We start from the raw sequence: 21,765 nt of genomic DNA, 5'->3' as shown, positions 1-21,765 counted from the left end.
TTGTATCACTGCTTACTCCTTTGCTATGTATTACTTTAGGAACGAGCCTAAAGGAGACAGGACTGACAAGATTAGCAAAGTTAACAGGCTAAAGAAATCCACAAAGTGATTATCATGCTTATTCTTTGTCTTAAATTGTGTGTACATGTTTTACTAAGACGGTTCTGAAACTTTCTCTTATTCTTATCTTGACAATCAGCCTGCCCATCCCTGTCTTGGTTGGATGTTAGCCCAAGTTGCTTAGATTTTTACCTTGAGCTGGATCTGGGTTGGCAAAGAAGTCAGATAACATGAGATCTGACGTTCCTTTAAAAGACCACAGCTCAGTCTCCTTTCGTTGTATAAGGAAACCACTTCCCCCAACAGCCTCTACATTCCCCTTGGGAGTAGTTGCTACTAATTATTTTCATTCTTGTTTTCTTTTCATTCAGTTTTTTTTTTTTTTTAAAAAAATGAGTTCCTACTATGTGACAGACCCATCCACTTTTAGGCACCGGAAAACAGAATTGCAGTTTACATTGGAGAGGCGGGTATCAACAAACATGAAAACCATACAAAGGAACAATCTCTGATAGCAGTAACTATCATGGAGGACACAAAAGAAAGTGATACTATGGAGAAGGGCCTGGAGCAAGGAGGGAGGTTACTGTTGAACCAGGGCCATCCAAGAAGGTTTGGCCTAGGGCCTGACATTCAAGTTCAGAGTGAGCTCTTCATTCCGAGCCTTAGGTTAAAATGCTCTCAACTCAGACCTTGCTCCCTATCTTATTTTATTTGTTTGAGGTACAGTCACTATCTGGTTGTTAAGGCTCTCACTATTGATAGGTGTGATTTGGCTGCAGCCTCCCTCTTTCTAAGCTAATTTTAAGACCTGGTTCTCATAAGAAGTTATCATTACAGGAACGCATCTGCATTTTATCATTGAATGCAGGCTTTCCTGATCTCTCACCTGGCTTCACCTGGTTTACATAACAGCCTTTCAACTCATTTATTTCCTCTTTCATCCAGAGCGATCATTTCTAAACCTGAAATGTAAGTATCTCTCCTCCTGCTACCATGGGTACAGTCCAAGCTCCAGAATGTGGTCTAACAGCAGAATAGTCAAAGGGCAGGAATATGAAGATCAAAGACTTGGATTCTCATTATTATTATTATTTTTTGCCACATCTTAGCTGCATGGAATCAGCATCTGTAAGCCTCATTGTATTTATTGAAATCATGGGGACAATAGTCAATTTATCTCAAAATGTTTTTGTGAGGAATAAATGACATAAAATGAAAGCGCATAATAGCACCTGGGAAGCTCTTTTATTTATAGTCATCCTTATCCCTTAACTTCAATAAATCTCTCTCCTCTGATAGCTTATCATACAGGGCCTTACCTAGTCTGGGAGAGATGCATGTCCAAGCTATAATCTGAAAGAGGAAGAGGAATTAACTCAATAAGAAGAGGAAGCAAAAATGTTTCCCAGGCAGAGAAAACAATATTTGCAAAGGCTGCATGACTCATGCAAAGGTTTCTTGCCTCTCGTTTCTGCTCAAATCAGATTCTATCTTCTTATATTTGATGCTATAAGCTAAACGGTTATCTTTTCAATATCTTTTGAAAGGTGCATAGGACATGCTTTCCAAAGACCTGAGTGTGGGCGTGGGTTGAAATGAGGGAGAATTGAGGCTAGAAAGAGAGAGCCAGAGCATAAAATATCTCGTAGGTAAAGATTTGGATATTTCTCCCAAGAACAGTGAAAGCTGTTGAAATATCTGAACCAAGGGCATTGCATGATAACTTTTGCATTTGAACAAGATCATGCCGGCTGTCCATTGGAAAATCAGTTGGGGGAAATTTAAGAGCAGAAGGAGGGAGGTAAACCAGAAAGCTGTTTCAACAATGAGGTAAGAGATGATCATGACTGGGATTAGGATGAGGCCAGAGAAGGTATCAGAAGCCACCTCTCACTACAGTGCTTTCTCACCCTTCATGTGCGGCAGGGCCACATGACCTAGGAGTGCCCAATCAGAACTTCACGAACTAGGCTGAATCTTGAGGAAGTGATCCAGAGTTGCTGACTCCTGTTATTTAAGGGACTGGCAGGCAGTCAAGAGGCCAGTGGTGAGGTGGTGTACATCTAGGTGTTGAAAGAGAGAAGCAAGTCACAGCTCCGTACGAGGCAGTCTTTGAGACAAGATTGTTATTTTGCCTTTCCTCTTGTTTCTGCTCAAATCAGATTGTATCTTCTTATATTTGATGCTATAAGCCAAACTGTTATCTTTCCAATAATGTTTTCTTCTGCTGGTGTTAACCAGGGATAATTTCTGTTGCTTGAACAATAGCAACAACAAAAATCAGTTAAAATTTAATTACATGTACCTTTTTAAAAAGTATTCTGGCCAGGCGCGGTGACTCACGCCTGTAATTCCAGCACTTTGGGAGGCCAAGGTGGGTGGATCATCTGAGGTCAGGAGTACGAGACCAGACTGGCCAACATGGTGAAACCACGTCTCTACTAAAAAAAGTAAAAAATATTAGCTGGGCGTGGTGGTGGGTGCCTGTAATCCCAGCTACTTGGGAGACTGAGGCAGAAGAATGGTGTGAACCTGCGAGGCGGAGCTTGCAGTGAGCCGAGATCGTGCCACTGCACTCCAGCCTGGGCGACAGAGCGAGACTCCGTCTCAAAAAAAAAAAAAAAAAAAAAAAAAAAAAAGTATCCGATATGCAAGCATATGGTCTCATGACTCTCCCTTAAATCATCATGTCGACTACCAGCAAGCCCTTTAGTTCACTTCTAAGTAGATATTAAATCTACTCAATTCTCACTGTTGTCAAAACCACTGTCTTCAGTAGGCCATGGCAACAACTTCCTAAGAGGTCTCCTATTTTTACCCTTCCTACACGTCAATCTATTTTCTATTCTTTTCTTTTGAGACAGAGTCTTGCTCTGTTGCCCAGGCTGGAGTGCAGTGGCATAATTTTGGCACACTGCAACCTCTGCCTAACAGATTCAAGGAATTCTCATACTCAACCTCGTAGCTGGGACAACAGGCATGTGCCACCACACTCAGCTAATTTTTTGTATTTTTTTTTTTTCAGTAATGTCTAAGCAGCAAAATGTTCACTAGGGGTTTCACTATGTTGGCCAAGCTGGTCTTGAACTTGTGGCCTCAAGTGATCTGCCGGCCTCAGCCTCCCAAAGTGCTCGGATTACAGGTGTGACCCACTACACGCAGCCCTCTTTTAAAACAAAGCCAAAACGTGTCACTCTTTGCTTAAAACTCTCCAGTTTCTTTCCATTGCAATTAGAGTAATTTGCATAATCTGTATGGTAAGCAGATTGATACATCTAACATCTGGCCCTCTCTCTAAAGTATTTCCTACTACTATTCTCACTGTTCTGTGATAGGTAGAGATCTTCACCGTATCTTCCTTTTTCACTAACAAACACTGGGGTCAGAAAACTGCAGCCTGAGGGCCAAATCTGAGTATTGAGTTGTTTCTGTAAATGAAGTTTTATTGGAATACAGCCAGACCATTGTTTAAGGTCTGTGGCTACATATTGTTCCTGAAAATGTTCAGGAAATGCCACCCCAAAATATGCCACTTTGGTAGCTGATTACATTAAATTGGAGTTTCTGTGGGACAACAGATGCAGGCAGAATCTTTCTCTGGGATCCTCTTATCTGCCTAGGGACAGATCCTCCAAAAAGAACTTCTTAATTGTCATTGATACCTCTGCCATCCCCCAGTTTTATCAACCAGAGATTAACTCATATCCCAGAAGGGGTAACTGGAAGTTCATGCCACACCCAGACAAACTTTGTCACAGACTGTCACCTCTTCTTCTATGGACCCCATCATCTTTCCCCCAAATCATTTATACCCCCTAACTTGTCTGCATCCCCACTCTCCTCTCCCTTATAAAGGGGTAATAAGCTTTTAAGTCTACCTGGTTTCTTGAGTATTCACTTTTCTTTCCTATAAAAGAAAATGCACTTGATAAATGCATATACACTTTCTCCTGTTAATCTGTGATATAGTTTGGATATCTATCCCTGCCCAAATCTCACGTTGAGTTGTAATCCCTAATGCTGAAGGTGGGGTTGCCGTGGGGCCAGGTGGTTTGGATCACGCGGACAGATCTCTCATGGCTTGGTGCTGTCTTCATGACCACGACCAGTTCTTGCAAGGTCTGGTCATATAAAAGTGTGTGGCATCTCTCTTTCCCCCCAGACACTTCTCTGTCTCTTTTGCTTACTTCTGCTTTCACCATGTGGAGTGCTTGCTCTCCCTTCACCTTCCTCCATGATTGTAAACTTTCTGAGGCAACCCCAGAAGCAGATGCGGGCACTATGCTTACTGTCCAGTCTGCATAACCGTGAGCCAATTAAACTTCTTTTCTTTATAAATTACCCAGTCTCAGGTATTTATAGCAATGCAAGAAGAGCCTAATATAGAAAATTGGTACTGAGAGTGGGGTATTGCTACAAAGACACGTGAAAATGCGAAAGTGGCTTTGAAACTGAATGACAGAGGGTGGAAGAGTTTGGAGGACTCAGAAGTTCTAAGACAGAAAGATGAGGGAAAGTTTGGAATTGCTTAGTGTTACATGGTTGTGACTAAAATGCCAATAGTGATACAGAAAATGAAGTCCAGGCTGACACGGTCTCAGATGGAAATGAGGAACTTATTGGGAACTGGAGCAAAGGTGACTCATGCATGAACTTGGCTGCATTGTGCCTCTGCCCTAGGGATCTGTGGAAGTGTGAACTTCATAGTGATAATTTAGGTATCTGGTAGAAGAAATTTCTAAGCAGCAAATTGTTCAAGATATACCAGGGCTGCTTCTAACTGCCTGTGTTCAGAGGCAAGAGCAAAGAAATGACCTAAATTTGAAACTTATATTTAAAAGGGAAGCAGAGTGTAAAAGTTTGGAAAATTTGCAGCCTGGCCACATGGCAAAAAAGAAAAGGCTTTTTGGGGAGCCAAATTCAAGCAGGCTGTGGAGCAACCACTTGCTAGAGATATGTGCATAACTAAAAGGGAGCCAAGTGCTAATATCCAGCACAATGGGAAAAGGCCTCAAAGGAATTTTAGAAATCTTCTAGAAAACCCCTCCCATCACAGGCCCAAAGGTCTAGGAGAAAATAGTGGTTTTGTGGGCAGGGCCTAGGGCCCTGTTGCTTTGTGCAGACTTGGGACACTGCTCCCTGCATCCAGGTCACTCCAGCTCCAGCCTTAGCTCAAAGGGCCCCAGACACAGCTTGCTTGAGTTGCTGCTTCAGAGAGTGCAAGCCATAATCCTCGGTGGCTTCTCTGTGGTGTTAAGCCTGCAGGTCCATGGAATGCAAGAGTTATGAGGCTTGGTAGCCTCTTACTTGATTTCAGAGGCTGTATGGGAAAGCTTGGGTGCCCAGACAGAAGCCTGCTGCAGGGGTGGAGCCTCCACAGAGAACCTCTACTAGGGAAGGGCAGAGGGGAAACATGGATGGGAGCCCACCTACACAGTCCCCACTGGGGTACTGCCTAGTGGAGATGTGACAAAGGGTCACCATCCTCCAGACACCAGAAGAGTAGATCCACCAGCAACTTCTACCTTGCACATGGAAAAGCTACATGCATTCAACAACCTGTGACAGCAGTCTCAGGGACTAAACCCTGTAAAGCCACAGACGTGGAGCTGCCCAAGGCCTTGTGAACCTAACCCCTTGCACCAGTGTGCTCTGGATGTGGGCCATGGAGTCAAAGGAGATTATTTTGGAGCATTAAGATTTTATGACTGCCCTGCTAAGTTTTAAACTTGTGTGGGCCCTGGAGAGCTTTTATTTTGACTAATTTCTTCCTTTTGGAATGGGAATGTTTATCCAACACCTGTTTGTACAATGCCCCTATTGTATCTTGGAAGTAACTAACCTGTCATAGGTGGAAGGGATTTGCCTTGTCTCAGATAAGACTTCAGACTTTTGAGTTAATGCTAGAATAAGTTAAGACTTTTGGGAATTTGGGGGAAGGAATGATTGTATTTTGCAATGGGAGAAGGACATAAAATTTGGGGTGGTCCAGGGCAGAATAATATAGTTTGGGTATTTGTCCCCACCCAAATCTCATGTTGAAATGTGTTCCCCAGTGCTGGAGGGGGGACCTGGTGGGAGGTGTTTTGTGTTTTGATCATGGGGGCGCATCTCTCATGGCTTGGTGCTGTCTTTACGATTGTGAGTTTTTATGAGATCTAGTCATTTAAAAATGGTGGCACCTCCCTCCTCAATTCTACCTCTCACTTGCTCCTGCTTTCACCATGTGATGTGCCTGCTCCCCCTTCACTTTCCACCATTTTGTAAGTTTCCTGAGGCCTCCCCAGAAGCAGGTGCTGGCATTATGCTTCCTGGAGAACCTGCAGAACTATGACCCAATTAAACATCTTTTCTTTTTTTTCAGCATTTATTTGTTTATTTATTTATTTTTCTTTTTTTAAATGATACATTAAGTTCTTGGATACATGTGCAGAACATGCAGGTTTGTTACATAGGTATATATGTGCCATGGTGGTTTGCTGCACCCATGAACCCATAATCTACATTAGGTATTTCTCCTAATGCTATCCCTTCCCTAGCCCCCGATCCCCCGACAGGCCCCAGTGTGTGATGTTCCCCTCTCTGTGTCCCTGTGTTCTTATTGTTTTCTTTAAAACAGGTTTAAATTACCTAGGTTTTAAATTACCCAGTCTCAGATATTTATAGCAATGTAAAAATGGACTGATAAAATCTGCCTCTTGTCAGCTTATTTTATAGACTCAAGTTCTGAACAATCATAAGTTCTACTGAATTACTGAACTTGAGGCTAGAGGGAAAGTCTTCCCTCCCCTACATCACACAAACTTACAAAGTTGAGTAGCTGCATCAGAGGCCATGTGGTCCACAAAGCTTGAAATATTTACTACCTTAAATATTATCCTAGTTTCTTTGAGTCTTTACAGAAGAGTTTGCCACACCCTGCTCTAAAGCCTAAGGATGTTTCTGCTACTGATTAACTTTTTTGTTGATTAGATTGTTCTGTGAAATAAATTGTAAGCTCCACGAGGGCCATACTTGTCTTATTTACCACTGTATCCCTAACAGCTAAAGCAATATGTGATGTATAGGCACTTACTAATTATATTTTGAAGAAATAGATGAATAAATAATTGAATAATACAAAGATGATATTTATCCTCAAGGAAATTTCATCACTCATAAGAGAGTTAGTACTCCTAAGACTATAAAAACATCAGTGTTGACAGTTCTCCAAACACCCATTTATCCTACATCTCCCCGTTGCAGATACCAGCTTATAAACAGAAAACACAAAGGTGATACTATTTGTTTTTATGTATCGTCTTCCTCAGGACTGATAACAGAGCTCAGTATGAAATTTTATATTATTATTATTTTTTCAGCTTTTAAATTCTGGGGTCCATGTGGAAGTTTGTTATTCAGGTATATTGTGTGATGCTGAGGTTTGGTTCAGGTATATTGTGTGATGCTGAGGTTTGGTGTGATGCTGAGGTTAGTTTTCCAAACCTTGAAGCCCTGCCCGCTCTCCCTTCTAGTAGTCCTCGGTGTCTGTTGTTGCCATGTTTATGTTCATGTTTAGCTTCCACTTTTAAGTGAGAACATGCAGTATTTGGTTTTCTGCTCCTATGTGAATTCACTTAGGATAATGGCCTTCAGCTACGTCAATGTTGCTGCAAAGGACATTATTTTGTTCTTTTTTATGGCTGTGTAGTAATCCATAGCGTATATTGACCACATTTTCTTTATCCAGTCCACCATTGATGGGCACTTAGGTTGATTCTATGCCTTTGCTATTGTGAATGGTGCCTTTATCAACATGTGAGTGCATGAAACTTTTGGTGAATGATTTGTTTTCTTTTGAATATATACCCAGTAACAGGATTGTTGGTTTGAATAGTAGTTCTGTTTTAAGTTCTTTGAGAAATCTCCAAACTGCTTTCCACGGTGGCTGAACTAATTTACATTCCCACCAACACTGTATAAGCACTCCCTTTTCTCCGCAGCCTCGCTAACATCTGTTGTTTTTAAAGTTATTAATAATGGCTATTCTCACTGGTGTGAGATGGTATCCCATTGTGGTTTAGATTTGCGTTTCTCTGATGCTTAGTGATAGTGAGCATTTTTTCATGTTTGTTGACTGCTTGTATGTCTTCTTTTGAAAAGTGTCTGTTTGTGTAAAAGTGTTTAATTAAATTTGTTAAGTCTATAATTGAATTACTAGAAATGTGACTTCCCCAATATTAATGTGTTATTATATTGTCACTTTAAAGATATATTCAAATGTATACATTTAATTTGAACTATTTCTGGAGGTAAGCTAGCTATGTGTGACAATAGTCTATGAATCTGGTACAACCTCCAATGCAGCAATTCCATTCTCAGCAATTTTTTTCTAAAGAAATTATTATGGATGAATACAAAGACATGACTACATTGGAGGGCTATTTGTAGGGACAAAATCTGGATGTGAATTAGCTATTTTATAAATGAGAAGTTGATTTCATAGGTAATGGTACAATCATATGATTACTCTATAGCCATTAAAAGTAATGGAGTAGAAGAGTGACGGGAAAAAAATGTGGGCTTTTTAAATGAAAGTAAAAACAGGGCTATAAAAACTCTCATACCATAAAATTTTTTAAGTTTAAATATATTTAAAAATGGAGAAAAAACAGAATCATATACAACAAAATGTTAATTTTGATGTGATTAGTTTTCTCTTTTTTCTTCTATTCACATACTTATATTTTCTAAAATTTAACAGTAAACATGCATGACTTTTGCAGAAAGAAAAAAGGTATTTTCAGTTAATACTTTGAAGAATATTAATTCTGAGGCTTTGTAAAGGGGAAACAAATCAATAGCAATCTAAAAGCATTTATTAGACTTTTTAAAAGGCAGCTATAAATAGCCCAGCAAGGCAGACAGTCGTACAGACATTTAAAGTCAGACATCGATGCTGTAATTTTTGCTGGAACAATTTACAGAAACAAATATAGTGACATTTAATTCATCTAAGTAAAACCAGATCTCATTTAAAACAAGGAGGTGGGAGGAAGAGGGAGTCAGATCACATTTGGCCACTGGAGAGCAATTGGAGAAATCATGAAAACAGTGGGTAACAAATCAGGGATGAAGCAGAGTTAGCATTAAATGGGCACCAAATGCATTTCCCCTTTTTGGTGCCTCCTTTTGTCTCTTTCCCATTCCAAACCATATTAAACTGTTAATACCTTTATTTCTTGGCTTGTATAACAATGTCTGTTTTAACAATCTTTCTTTTATCTTAATATTTTCAATAACTTTGGAAAGAAAATGTTAAACATTGTGCTATTTTGCAGCTTTCCTACTTTGAGGTCTCTATTGCTAGATGTACAAAACTCAAGTAAATGGTCCTTTAAATGAATGAGTTCTGAGGAGGGCAATTATGTATTCATGATGCAGGTTTACCTAAATAGCTGTCCCCAGCTAGATATTCATAACCTCAAGCTACATATTCATAACCTCCAACACCTCATGTAGATATCCCTACAAGCAGTATAGTATAGTGGTGTTTTTAAAAGTGTAGTCAACTATTTGCTTTCAAATTCTAGGAGAACATCTTGCACTTGTAGATTCTTGAGTTTCACCCCAATCCTGATTTGATTGGTCCTCAATTGATTCTTATGCGTTTTGAAGATTGAGACCTTAAGTTTCAAAAATTGAGACCTAGATTCTGATACATAAGGATTTGAGTTTAAGTACCTGCTTGATTGCTAGTAAGACTGTGCACGTTTGCACCAACTAATCGACCTCTTTGAGCCTCTGTTTACCCATCTGAAAATGCACATCAGTGGATTGCTATGAGGATAAAAAGAAGCTGTGTTTCTAAACCTCCTTTCATACTAGGTGGTATTGTTTAGTTTTTAATCACAGTGCATGTAGCTATGACTACAGTCTTAGCCAAACCAAATAACGAATGGAAAGTGGAATTATCTTATGCAGATTAATATCATCATTCAAGTGTAGACCCAAATGAGGAGAGAGTTAACTGGCATTTTTTTTCCCCCACCATTAATTATAAAATTGGCAATTTCCCAGACTTGTTTCAGAATTCTGTTTTAGCATCTAGTTGCCTTGACCTTCATTACCTTCAAGGAGACATGACAGAACTGCCCAGAGGAACTACGAGTATTGCTAAGAATAGAAGTCATTTTGTACTAGTTACCTGCTTTGTGTTTCTCAACAGAATGATAACACTCTCCATGGTGTTTCTAAATGCCAGGTTACCTATGACTAATCTTTAATAGCTCCCATGTAGTTTTGTATGGGAGCTGCTTTGGTTGAACCTAACTGTGCATTTCAAAACAAATGTAATTTATGGAAGGCATATGTGTCATGACTTTTGACCTTCTCAAAATTTGGTATTTACGGTATGCCAACAGAAATCCAACTCCTGTCTCTCTGTTGCTATTTTCCCATTTGTGAGAACTGCCTGCAAACTGTCCTCTTTGGCAATTTACAGAGAGTCTATTTATTAGTCTATTCAATCTGCTGGGAATCAGTGAACTCACAGATGTGATTTACTCGTAGACCAGAAACTCCCTGGATAGTGTCTACAACTTCTTTGACCTTTAAGTGATTGGGTTTCTGTTTTAAGCTGTTGCAATGAAAACTCAGGACATCTTTACTGGAAAGGAAAATAAAGTAAGTGTTATTGGCTGATGGCTCAATTCCCATTTTCCCTGTGGATATAGATAAATTAAGAAGGCCTTAAAATACAAGACAAAAGATCTTCCTAGGAAGATCCAGATAGATAGCATCTTGAGACAATACCTTAAGCTATATGTTGCTTGTCACATGAGATTAACTTTCTATTAGTGTGTGCCTTCTCAAGGCCTCTTAGCAGGGAAGCATTACCACTTACTACAGATAATAGAAGATTTAGAGAGCTGACAGGAGTTAGTGTATTTGATAGAATCTTGAATTTCCATGTTTTTTTTAATACTTTCTCTTCCAATCACACTTTTTATCTCCATGATAGTGCTATAGAAGAAGAATGAATCATCCTGTCCTGATTTGGAAGTTTGGAATTTTATTATCCATGAATGTCTATACACACAGCGGCAACCCAAGTTAGTAATATTTTCCTTAAAAAGAAAAGTGATACTTTCCCAGTATTTCTCAGTCTGGAATATTCATGTTGATGGGCAACTAAGAACTGAGTTTGGGGAAGATGGGAGCACTTTTCCCTGAAACCGTGATGGTAAGGTGTTTAAACCTTCACGGGAAGAGTTTCTGTACCATTCAGCCAAATACACCAATGACAGTAAGGGACTGGAAAAAACTATGGACACATCTTTGTGTATTTTTAAATTCAATCAACATTCAACTATATCTGAAGTATTGTGAAGACTATGATTAAGAATTATGAGCAATATTACTGCCCTTGAGAAGTTCAGTCTTGCCAAGTAAACCACAGCCCTGCTGTCAGTACAGCTCTTTGAGAATATAGACTTCTCTGGTGGAATAATATCAAAGTGAAAAAGACGCTGCTAGATCCAAAAGAAAGGTGACTAGGGTTAAGACTTTTCCCAGCATTTAAGGAACAAAGATGCTTCCCTGGTATTTGGCTTGGGTGGTTACTTCTTGATTTTCTAGGCGAATGAAGGAAGTTGGTGCCATAGATAAGCCATAAAAGGAAAGTAGTGAGAAATCAATTTGCATTTGACTTGGAATAAATTATATGCTTTGAAAAGAATGCCCCATTAAAACTGATTTTTTGTTCCCTTGAAATCAAGCTATCAGATGAGAAAGATGTAACCAAGGAGAACATTCTGGGTTGTTGAGCAGAAGGAAGTTTAGGAATTTTAATTTTAATTCCTTGGGCTAATTCATCTGGCAGATAATCTGCCTATGAAAATTTGAGTGGTGCTTGCCTTGAACAAGTAGGTTTCCTGCATCCAAAACAAAATTATTTCTTAGCCAAGAATGTGTATGGTATGGCTACATGGAGAAAGATTTCCAATATGTATTTAAAAATCAATAATTTTAGATACTGATTTAATTAAATATTATTTATAACAATTTTAACTGTAGACCACATGGCCTTGTTTTATTTGAGGTTGATTAGAGAAGGGGACAGGGATGAGATGAATATTTTCTCTGGTAATAAAATTACCTTTTGCTTTAACTTAATCAAAATGCCATTTTGTACACATAAATGATAGATAATATTTATGAAAAGATCATTCAACTGATGGGTTTGGGAGTACTGCAGAGCTTTAAAACATAACTGGAAGGATTATACTATAAACCAACACTATTTTTTTTTCATTCATAGAGTTCAAGACAAGAGAAAGAAATACTGGCATTTTAGCTGAGAATTATAAACATCATTGGCATTTGAACTCCCAAATCTCATGTAATTTTCCCCTAGAAACATAGACTGGATGCCCTCATTAAAAAAAAAAAAAATTAGAAACCAGTCCTCAAAGACAGATTGTCAACAACTTGTGAATATGCCCTTGCCAGCTCCCTTATCCAGAAACATTTACGAGAGAAGACATAATAGGCTGAAGGAATATTTGTCCTGTTATTCATATTTGGCTAAATGTCACTAAAACCTTGTGAAAACCAAAAGGAGTGCAAGGCCTTGCCCATCAACCCCTAGCCCTCCAGGACTCATACTTGGTTCTTGGGTTCTTGGTCCCAGGGGCACCTGAGTGTGGCAACACATCATCTATGCTGTGCCATCAAGCAAAGCGGGTCTCCACTTCCTCTCCTGAGCAGGACCACTCTGATGTATATTCTTCTCATTTGAATCAAAGAATGTTCTTTGTATGAAAGCAACACATTGAGATTGGTGACCGTATTAGTTAGTTTTCACACTGCTGATAAAGACATACCTGAGACTGGGTAATTTATATACAGAAAAAGAGGTTTAATGGGCTCACAGTTCCACGTGGCTGGGGAGGTCTCAAAATCATGGTGGAAGGCTAAAGGCACTTCTTACTTGGCAGCAGCAAGAGAGAGAAGGAGAGCCAAGCAAAAGGGGTTTCCCCTTATAAAACCATCAGATCTCGTGAGACTTACTACCATGGGAACAGTATGGGGGAAACTACCCCATGATTCAATTATCTCCCATCTGGTCCCTCCCACACACATGGGAATTATGGGAGCTACAACTGAAGGTGAGATTTGGGTGGGGACACAGCCAAACCATATCAGTGACCTTGCCTGTCTGCGAGCATATGTACCCCATTCCTTTCCCCAAAGATATTTTACTACCAGTTTAATAGAATAGCACTAATCAAAATCTCAGCTATCCAAGCAGTAATGGCCAGGAAGTCTAATAGTGCAACCAAGTATTCAGCGTGGTACAACTTTGAAGGTCCAGCCTGCAGACAATCTATGATGCTAATCAAGGTTTTTCTGTGTGCTCCCCGCTTCTGCTTTTAGTGACACCTTCCCCTTAGCCCAGCTCCATCTCCTCTTTTTGGGGCTCAGTGCTGTGTCACTCTCCCATAATCCTAATAGCCATCTTGAAAAGCAGGTTGTATTATATCTTTTGTGTTTTGCAAATTAACAAGCTAAGCAAAAAAACTAGCATTGCAACCCAGATCTCTGTAACTGGTGTGAGTGGTGCATAATGGTTAATGTCACACTCATACCCTCAGATGTGCATATCTTTTGTATACAGCTTGAACCATGTTTTCTAGAATTGAGGAGATTATATCCTATTCCCTGCAACTCCAGACACCAGGGTTGTAGTGAACTATTTCAGCATCTGAAGTGATTTTTAATTTTTCCTGAGATACATCTACTCACTCTCCTTATAATATCAGCCCTTGATATACACACTGGGGGACACAAGTACGAGTATCAAGTGACTGTAGCAGACCTCCACCAGACCAAACCATTAAGAATCTAAAACATCGGCAAGGAAAGAGGTCAAAGGAAGCTCAGACGTGGGAGGGGTGCTCTGAGTGAGAGCTAATTGAGTGATGCCTTTTCATGCAGAAGAATGTTTCCAGTTGTGGGATTACGTGGCCAGTGGGTAGACTGGAGGGAAGGCTTGTTGTCTTCAGACACCCTTTGGAATGAAGCCAAAGTGTTTTAACACAAAAGGAAAAACAATCCAGTGTGGGTGATGTCACAGGGCATCCTGAGGAAAGCAGCAAGCATGAAGCTTCCTACTGCGTGGATCCAAAGTACACAGAATTATCTTGGCATTAATTCCTTCTGCAGCCAGAAGCTGGACTCTTACTGAAGAACTAGCTCTCATCATAAAGACTGGATGCCGGAAATGAGTGTGTGTGTGTGTGTGTGTGTGCGCGCGCACGAAGTGTGTAGGTGTGTAAGTCTGGTTCCTGACCTGAGAGAGATCAACATTCCAGTCTCCTCGTAGGCTCTAGGTTGTCTGTGAAATCACTGTGAAGGACCAAAGGCTGTTTTCACTGGGTAGACAGAAAATCGTCCTGTTCACTTCAAGGACACTATCAAGCTGTGATCAGAAATTTGCCTTTTAATATAATAATGGTGATTATTAGATATGGGAAGGATAGGGGTACAGAAGAGTGACCCAAAACAAAAAAGCCCTTTATGTCAGTGGCAGCCCTGCATTAATGAAATGAAGAGACATTCACACCATAACAGGTGACGATGGAGAGTCTGTTTGTCATGTCAAATTAGAGATAAAAGAATGCCTGAGACTGGGAAGCAGAAAAGCACATTTCCATCTTCGTGTCTGGAGAAACTTTACAGGATTGAAGTATGTATTGTCATCACAATTGAGAACTGTTTAAGTAGAAGCAGTGCCTTCCCCTTTGAAGAGGGTATATCTCCTGACATTGTAGGTGCAGATGGCAAGGTTTCTGGATCTTTTAGCCTTGGGAGATCCTTGCTGATGGAATACAGCTTTCACAGCTCCATGCTAGCAGACTGTGGGGCTGGGGAGCTGAGAGGATCATCCCAGTGGCCGGGAGCAGTTATTTAGGGAGAGGATAGTAAATCTTCAACTAAGTATTATTAGATCTGACACATGTGGATTCAAAGGCAATGTAATGGCCAGACTTCTAAGGTCGAAAGCCAAGAGTTTAGGATTGCCCACTGGAGTGTGGCATTTTCTGTTCTTGGGACGCATCCAGCTATGATTGTGAAAGGACGGAAATTCAGTTGAGCTGCTGGAACAGGGAGTAAAGAGGGGCAGGGCTTTAGTTAATCAGCTTAACAGGCACCCAGTGAGAGAACAGGGGAAGAGAAAGAGGGGAAAACCCAGTGTTGGGGAAGTTAGGAAAAGGGATAATAGGCAGCATGTAGATATTTATGTAGGTAAGAAGTCTGCATCAAATAGGTATGGCAAAAAAAAGTAACAGATCCAGATATGGAGCTGGGGTTTAGGACCTCCAAACTGAGAGAGGATAATCAGATAACAATTATCAGCCAGAGAGAAACACTTCTTAAGTGCCAGGCATTTTATGCCCATGAAATATGTTTAATTCTCCCAGTTACCCTGAGAACAAGGGATCAATATTATCCCCTTTTTAAAGATAAAGAATTGAAGCTTAACTAGTTTGGGATATTTATTCAGGGTCACAGGATAATACATGTTGGGGGAAAAAAAACATGAGAAATTTATCTCATGTTATTATTAAAGTTTTAAGCCTTAATAATAAAAGGAACTGTTGGACATGGAATCAAGTGATGGTGGCTATTTGGACCTGAACTCAGGAAAAAACAACACTCAGTCACTAGGACTGGAGCACAGGTTCAGAGCAGAACTCACTGCAAGAAATGCTCACTAAGTCACCTGAGATGAGTTTTAGAGCCACTCACTTAGGAGTTCTAGGAATGACCCATCCCACGGCCCAGAGCAGAGGGGCGTGCGTGTGGAATCAAATGCCCTCAGCTCTAGGGATTGGAGAAACTCACAAGCAGGGAAATTTAGGCAACTGATTATACTAAACAGTTATCAATGTCAAGCTCAGAGGGCTAGCAAAAACGGGCAAGGAGAAAGGGAGGGAGGAAGGTGAATGGGGTTAAAAATATATCTTTCCCAGAAAATCAAGGCAAAGATTCAACAAAAATAGTTTTCTAGCCACAGAGAATTCCCAGTGGAAGTAGTGAATGCTGGTTTATTGGGAGATATTTCACATCTGAAATGTAATGTTTGATTCCTGGTACCTCTTTTGTTTAATAGAGGTCACTATAGTGATGAAGGAGTGGAACAGGACCCTCCTTCAAAAGTGACAGTGGTAGAAGAAGCCACTGGGATACGGCCACTTTAAAGCAGATATGTTGATGTGGTCATTTATAGAGATCAACATGCAAAATGACTGATTCGTCTTTTATTAAACTATGCACACACAAAAGAATGTCCCTAGCCTTGACTTTCATCTTGACCCTCATTACCCCTCATGTCAGCCCATCCCAACATACCTTCCCTGACCTCAACTGCGTGACTGACCAGCAGAGATTGGGCTCACCAGACGGGCAAGGCCCAGGGTGGAATGTGGATGTCTGAAATCAGGAAAAAGAAAAAAACAGAAGAAACTATTAAAGGTGATATATACTCGCATATTCAAAGCTTTTATTGAACACCAGCTATGTTCCCTGTACTGTGATCTAGGTATGCTGAGATAGTCAAAACATGGCCCTGGCTGCAATTAGTTCACACCCTTGAATGCAGTTACGAATAGTCTGTATTCATGCAGTAGAGACAGGGGCCCTGCTCTATGGTGCTACAAAGGGCGGGGCTAGAATCTGCTTATGAATTTTACAGGGATGTAGATTTAATGTCTGTATCATGAAGAATGTTTTTATTGTTAGTACCTTACAACAGAAGCAATCTACTGAGTATTAACTCTGAATTTGGGTAATCAACTTGAAGAATTTAAGGAAGAGCTTCCTGAGTTTGCTAGGTGGTTGAACTAGAAAACTCTGAAGTTCTCTTTTAACATTAGTATTTAAAGGCTTTATGTTATGCCATTTTCTTATTAACTGGTAAATAGCACTCCAATTTTGTGAGATAAACAGTGGTGAAAGTCTTTCCAAGAAGATTGGAAATAAACAGTGTCAGGCTTCATCTTCTCAATAAAGTCAAAAGACTTGAGTCTTCTAATTTTTTTTTTTAAAAAATTGTGAGCCATATTTGTCATGCCAACAGGACAGATCATCCTGACCCATGTTTTGGTACTGTCTGTGCCTTTGCTCATTGCATTGACTTCTTAATTTTAGCTGACCTGTTTTCATTTTCATTCTGTAATTCTGCATAGGGCTCAAAGAAAACAAAACACTCAGACAGGATCAAGGATCTTCTAAGCAACAATGAAAAAAAAATACAACTCAGTAGAATGGCTACAAGGGAAGTCTCTAAGGATAGATGTTTCTGTTTCTTACTCTTGTGTTTCAGGGTGCCCCTGAATCCACTGTGATGTTGGGTGTGTTGCATCTTGAAGGTGACCCAAGCTCAGGTTTTGATGATATGGCTTATTAGGTTCTTATCATGACTTGTGATTCCAGATGAATTATTAAGTGATGCAAACAAAACAGTACCTTTACTTTCATCACTTAGATTTGATTTTTGAGTCAGTCTGGTTTCTGTTTGAATCTCGTCTCCAACATTTGCCTATGTGAACTCAGAGCAGTTATTTTACCTCTGTGTTCTCTGTCTTTTTAAAAGGACAATTATAAGAATTTAACCAGATAGCATTGTAAAATACTAGGTGTCTCATAAATGTCAGTAGTTTTTGCCTGAAGCTTAAGCTCTCAAGCAAAATAGGAACTTCTGCTTTGGCTGATTTGAGGCAGCTACTGTAACAATGGCAGAAGAAACCATCAGGAAAAAGCCACTTTAAAGCAGATATTCTGAGGCCTAATAAGGGGGTGGCCTATTAAGAGGCCACCTCTTAATAAAGATCAAAATGAACATTATTTGTCTCTGTTAAACTATGCACACACAAAAGAATGTCTCTTGCCATAACTTTCTTCTCGACCCCCATGACTCCTCATGCCAGCCCATCCCAACATACCTTCCCTCACCTCAGCTGCATGGCTGACCTGCAGAGATTGGGCTTACCAGACAGGCAAGGTCCGGGGTGGAATGTGGATGTCTGAAAGCTGAAGATTAAATATTGCAGGTCAGAAAACCATGGCAGAAGCAGGTCAGGGCTGGTATTAGTTGTCAGAGGCAGCTTTGATATTGCAACTGTATTCCATCTTCCTCATCACAAAATCGCAATTGGCTTGTGTTTTCTTAACTTGAGAGCAAAACATGTATTCTTTGGAACTGCACCACTTGGTATATTACTGAGAGCTTAGCTATTAACCCCCCATCACTCTCTATATCAGTTTCTCTCCTCTCTAAAATGGAGCTAACAATAATTGTCTCCATTTACTCTGTGCTCCTTGTGTGTCAGGTACACAATTATCAAATGAAATTAAATAATATCTAAGATATAGATACTAGTAAAGGCTTTTGAAAAGGAGGCAGAGAGAAGCTTAGTAATTTGGGGGAAGGTCACACTGCCAATGCATAGCCAATTTGGTCTCTACCTTGCAGATTGTAGACTTTCAGAACTTCTAATCTTTTTTTAAAAAAATAATTTTGAGCCATATTTGTCAGGCCAACAAGACAGATCATCCTGACTCATGTTTTGGTACTATCTGTGCCTTTACTCCTTGCATTGACTTCTTAATTTTAGCTGACCTGTTTTCATTTTCATTTTGTAATTCTGCATATGGCTTAATGATAACAAAACACTCAGACTGGATCAAGGATTTTCTGAGCAACAATTAGAAAAAATACCCGCACTCCATCTGAATTCTCAGGATTATTTCAAGATTCATGGGAAATTTTTTAAAAGGTAGGGGAGGGATTTTAAACAGAAAAGCTTAACATGTTTCATAAATAAGTCATTTATGGCTAAACCCATGGCCAGGCATCTATACTGTCTTAGAATTTTCACATGGATAAGCTGCCTTACTTCAACTTGTGCCACTTCTTCTAGTGAAATGGAAACCTGAAGGCATGGAATGTAGTAGGTGTTATTTACTCCATAGCAACAGTCCAGATTACAAATTGAAAGAAAGCAATGAGCAGAAGAAAAACATTAAAAGTTCAAAAGCCCCGTGCTTTTATACTTAGTCAGATTTCAATGCTTGAAGGGCTTATTATTTATTGAAGTTACCTTTTAGCAGTTGTTTTTCTAAAGAGTCTTTACGGCATTTCTGTCTATATTTTTAGTTGTGAAGATGTAATTCCAAATTGATGTCAACGTATTTTATTACACAGTTTCAAATTTGCGATGCTACTTTGCTGTCACTTTGCAACAGTGGAAGAGTGACAAAGACATACAAAAAAGATGGTTTTATGAATGACTGTTTTCCACAGGAAATGAAAGATTCACCTCTTCCACGTTGCTCCACGTCAGTAAGTTATGTCAGCTGGCTAAGTCATCATCCTTTTAGTTTCTCTCTGTTTCTGAATGTTACTTCCCTTAATGGATCTGCAAATGGCACTGACATTTTTAATCTGTTTGGCTCAGCATTCCCCAGAGATATATGAGAGAAAGAAAACCTATTCCCAGCCATAGAGCATGCCTCCATAAAGCATGACTGCTGAGCCAAAAAAAGCATCATAAAGATGCATATTAGCGGGGATACATGCAAAAAGGATGAGCTTAAAAGAGCAGACAAGCAATTAGTTCAGGCTTGGAACACTTTTAATCCACGACACGATCTTACCTTAGTGAAAGATGATGAAGTGCAGATCTGAACCCCATGTCCTTTTCATCTTGTAAGAGCACTGTAGCTGAGCATCTCAGGGCCCTTTTCTCTTGGCCCTGTTAGTACCCTTCTGAAGCTGTCAGCACCTACCGCCATGGAGATGAGAAACCCCACAGGAGAATCTCTCTCTTCTTTGCCTTTCCGGATACATTCACCACAGACAAAGGCCACTGAGTTCTCAGCTTCGCTCTAGTGAATCGACACTTTCTTTAACTGGTTCCCATGCCTACGCATAGTAGATAGTCTTGCCAATGGTGGCGGACAGAAAACAAGAACCAAGAATAGCCTTCTTCCATGCCCATTTACATCTTTTTTTTCTGATCAAACCTCTGGAAGCTTATATAATAATAAAAATCTTTCCATATCACAAAAGTGGCCACACATTACCCCTAAATTTCTTATTGTCCTGGAAGGCTGGATTTTCTCTTACTGACACCTCCAGGTCTTGTACAACCTCTTCCAAGTGTGTTCTTCTTAAGTGTAGGTGCTCTGTGATTGTGACAGCAAAGATTTTTCTATGCAAATGCACACTTTGTCTGACTATGTAACCCTATACCTATGGCAAACAGCATCTTGCCCAACATCATTTCATTTGGGTTTCAAGGAAGCGTGGGCCCCCAGAAAGACTATCAACAACCTCAGTAGTGACTCCAAGGACAAAGTTTAGATGTTCTTTCAACATGCTGGTCTTGTTTTGCTGTTTGTTCATTTGCTTCCTCTAAATTTCAGATTAGAGAGGGAGCAAGTTTCTTGTAAAGGAGCATTACTTGCCGGGTGCAGTGGCTCATGCCTGTAATCCCAGCACTTTGAGGGGCTGAGGCAGGAGGATGGTTTCAGCTCAGAAGTTTAAGACCAACCTGGGCAATGTAGTGAAACCTCATCTCTACTAAAAATAAAAAATAAATTAGCTGGGCATAGTAGCATGTGCCTGTAGTCCCAGCTATCTGGGATGCTGAAGTGGGAGGATCACTTGAACCCAGGAGATCGAGGCTGCAAGTTTGCTAGGATGACACCACTGAACTCCAGCCCAGGTGACAGAATGAAATCCTGTCTCAAAAAAAAAAAAATAAATAAAATAAAATAAAAATGAACCATTACCCAATAAATAGCACAGTAAATACTTGTGCTGTTTACTCAGATAATGGAGCTGGTAGAAAAGGAGTTTTGGAGTGAGGAAATCAATAATTGGTGTTTTATTGTGCAAAATTTGATATGCTTTCTGACAACCAAATGAACATGTCAAGGAGACAATATATTAGTCTGGAGCTCAGGGGAGAATTTCAGAATGGAAATATAAGATTGGAAGTTATCAATGTACATAGAGTAATTGCAACCATGAACATGGATGAAACAATACAAGAGTCAGAGTAGTTAGAAAGGAGAAGGATTCCAATGACGAAGGCCTGGGACAGCCTAATTTAAGTCTGGGAAAATGAGGAGGCTATAACTAAGAAGACTGAGAAAAAGAATTGCTTGAAGTAGGAGGAAAAATTGTGACATGTGATACGAAGTAAAGAAAGTGTTAGAAGCAAAAGGCAGTGTGGTCGGGCATGGTGTCTCACCCCTGTAATCACAGCACTTTGGGAGACTAAGGCGAGAGGATTGCTTGAGCCCAGGAGTTCGTGATCAGCCTGGGCAAAATAGTGAGATGCTGTCTTGACAAAAAATATATATATATGTGTGTGTGTGTGTGTATATATACATATATATGTGTATATATATGTATATATACACACACACACACATATATTATACACATATACACATATATACACATAAATATATATACACATATAAATATATAAACACAAAAATATATATACACATAAATATATATTAAATATATATACACATATAAATATGTATATTAAATATATATATATAATATATATAAGCTGGATGGTGGTGCACACATGTAGTCCCAGCTACTTGAGTGGCTAAGGCGGCAGGATCACT

The 21,765-nt window shown here is 39.8% G+C and overlaps 1 protein-coding gene across 4 annotated transcripts in view; it reads right to left on the bottom strand.

Moving 5' to 3' along the window:
- Positions 1–21,437, bottom strand: part of KCNJ16 (potassium inwardly rectifying channel subfamily J member 16) — a 32,158-nt gene extending 10,721 nt beyond the window's left edge. For 2 of the 4 annotated variants that reach the window (XM_034942792.3, XM_003808945.5), the window contains exon 1: positions 19,768–21,437. The gene's annotated coding sequence lies outside the window, so the exon portion shown is untranslated. Of the gene's footprint in view, positions 1–16,461; positions 16,543–19,767 lie in introns of all 4 variants that reach the window. The other 2 variants (XM_008961096.4, XM_008961097.4) reach the window with 2 other exon arrangements.
- Between the last annotated feature and the right edge of the window lie 328 nt (positions 21,438–21,765).

Source organism: Pan paniscus, chromosome 19, assembly GCF_029289425.2.
Source record: "Pan paniscus chromosome 19, NHGRI_mPanPan1-v2.0_pri, whole genome shotgun sequence".
NCBI classification, from domain to species: domain Eukaryota; kingdom Metazoa; phylum Chordata; class Mammalia; order Primates; family Hominidae; genus Pan; species Pan paniscus.
Note: the sequence above shows the minus strand (reverse complement) of the source record. Positions and strands in the feature narration are given on the sequence as shown.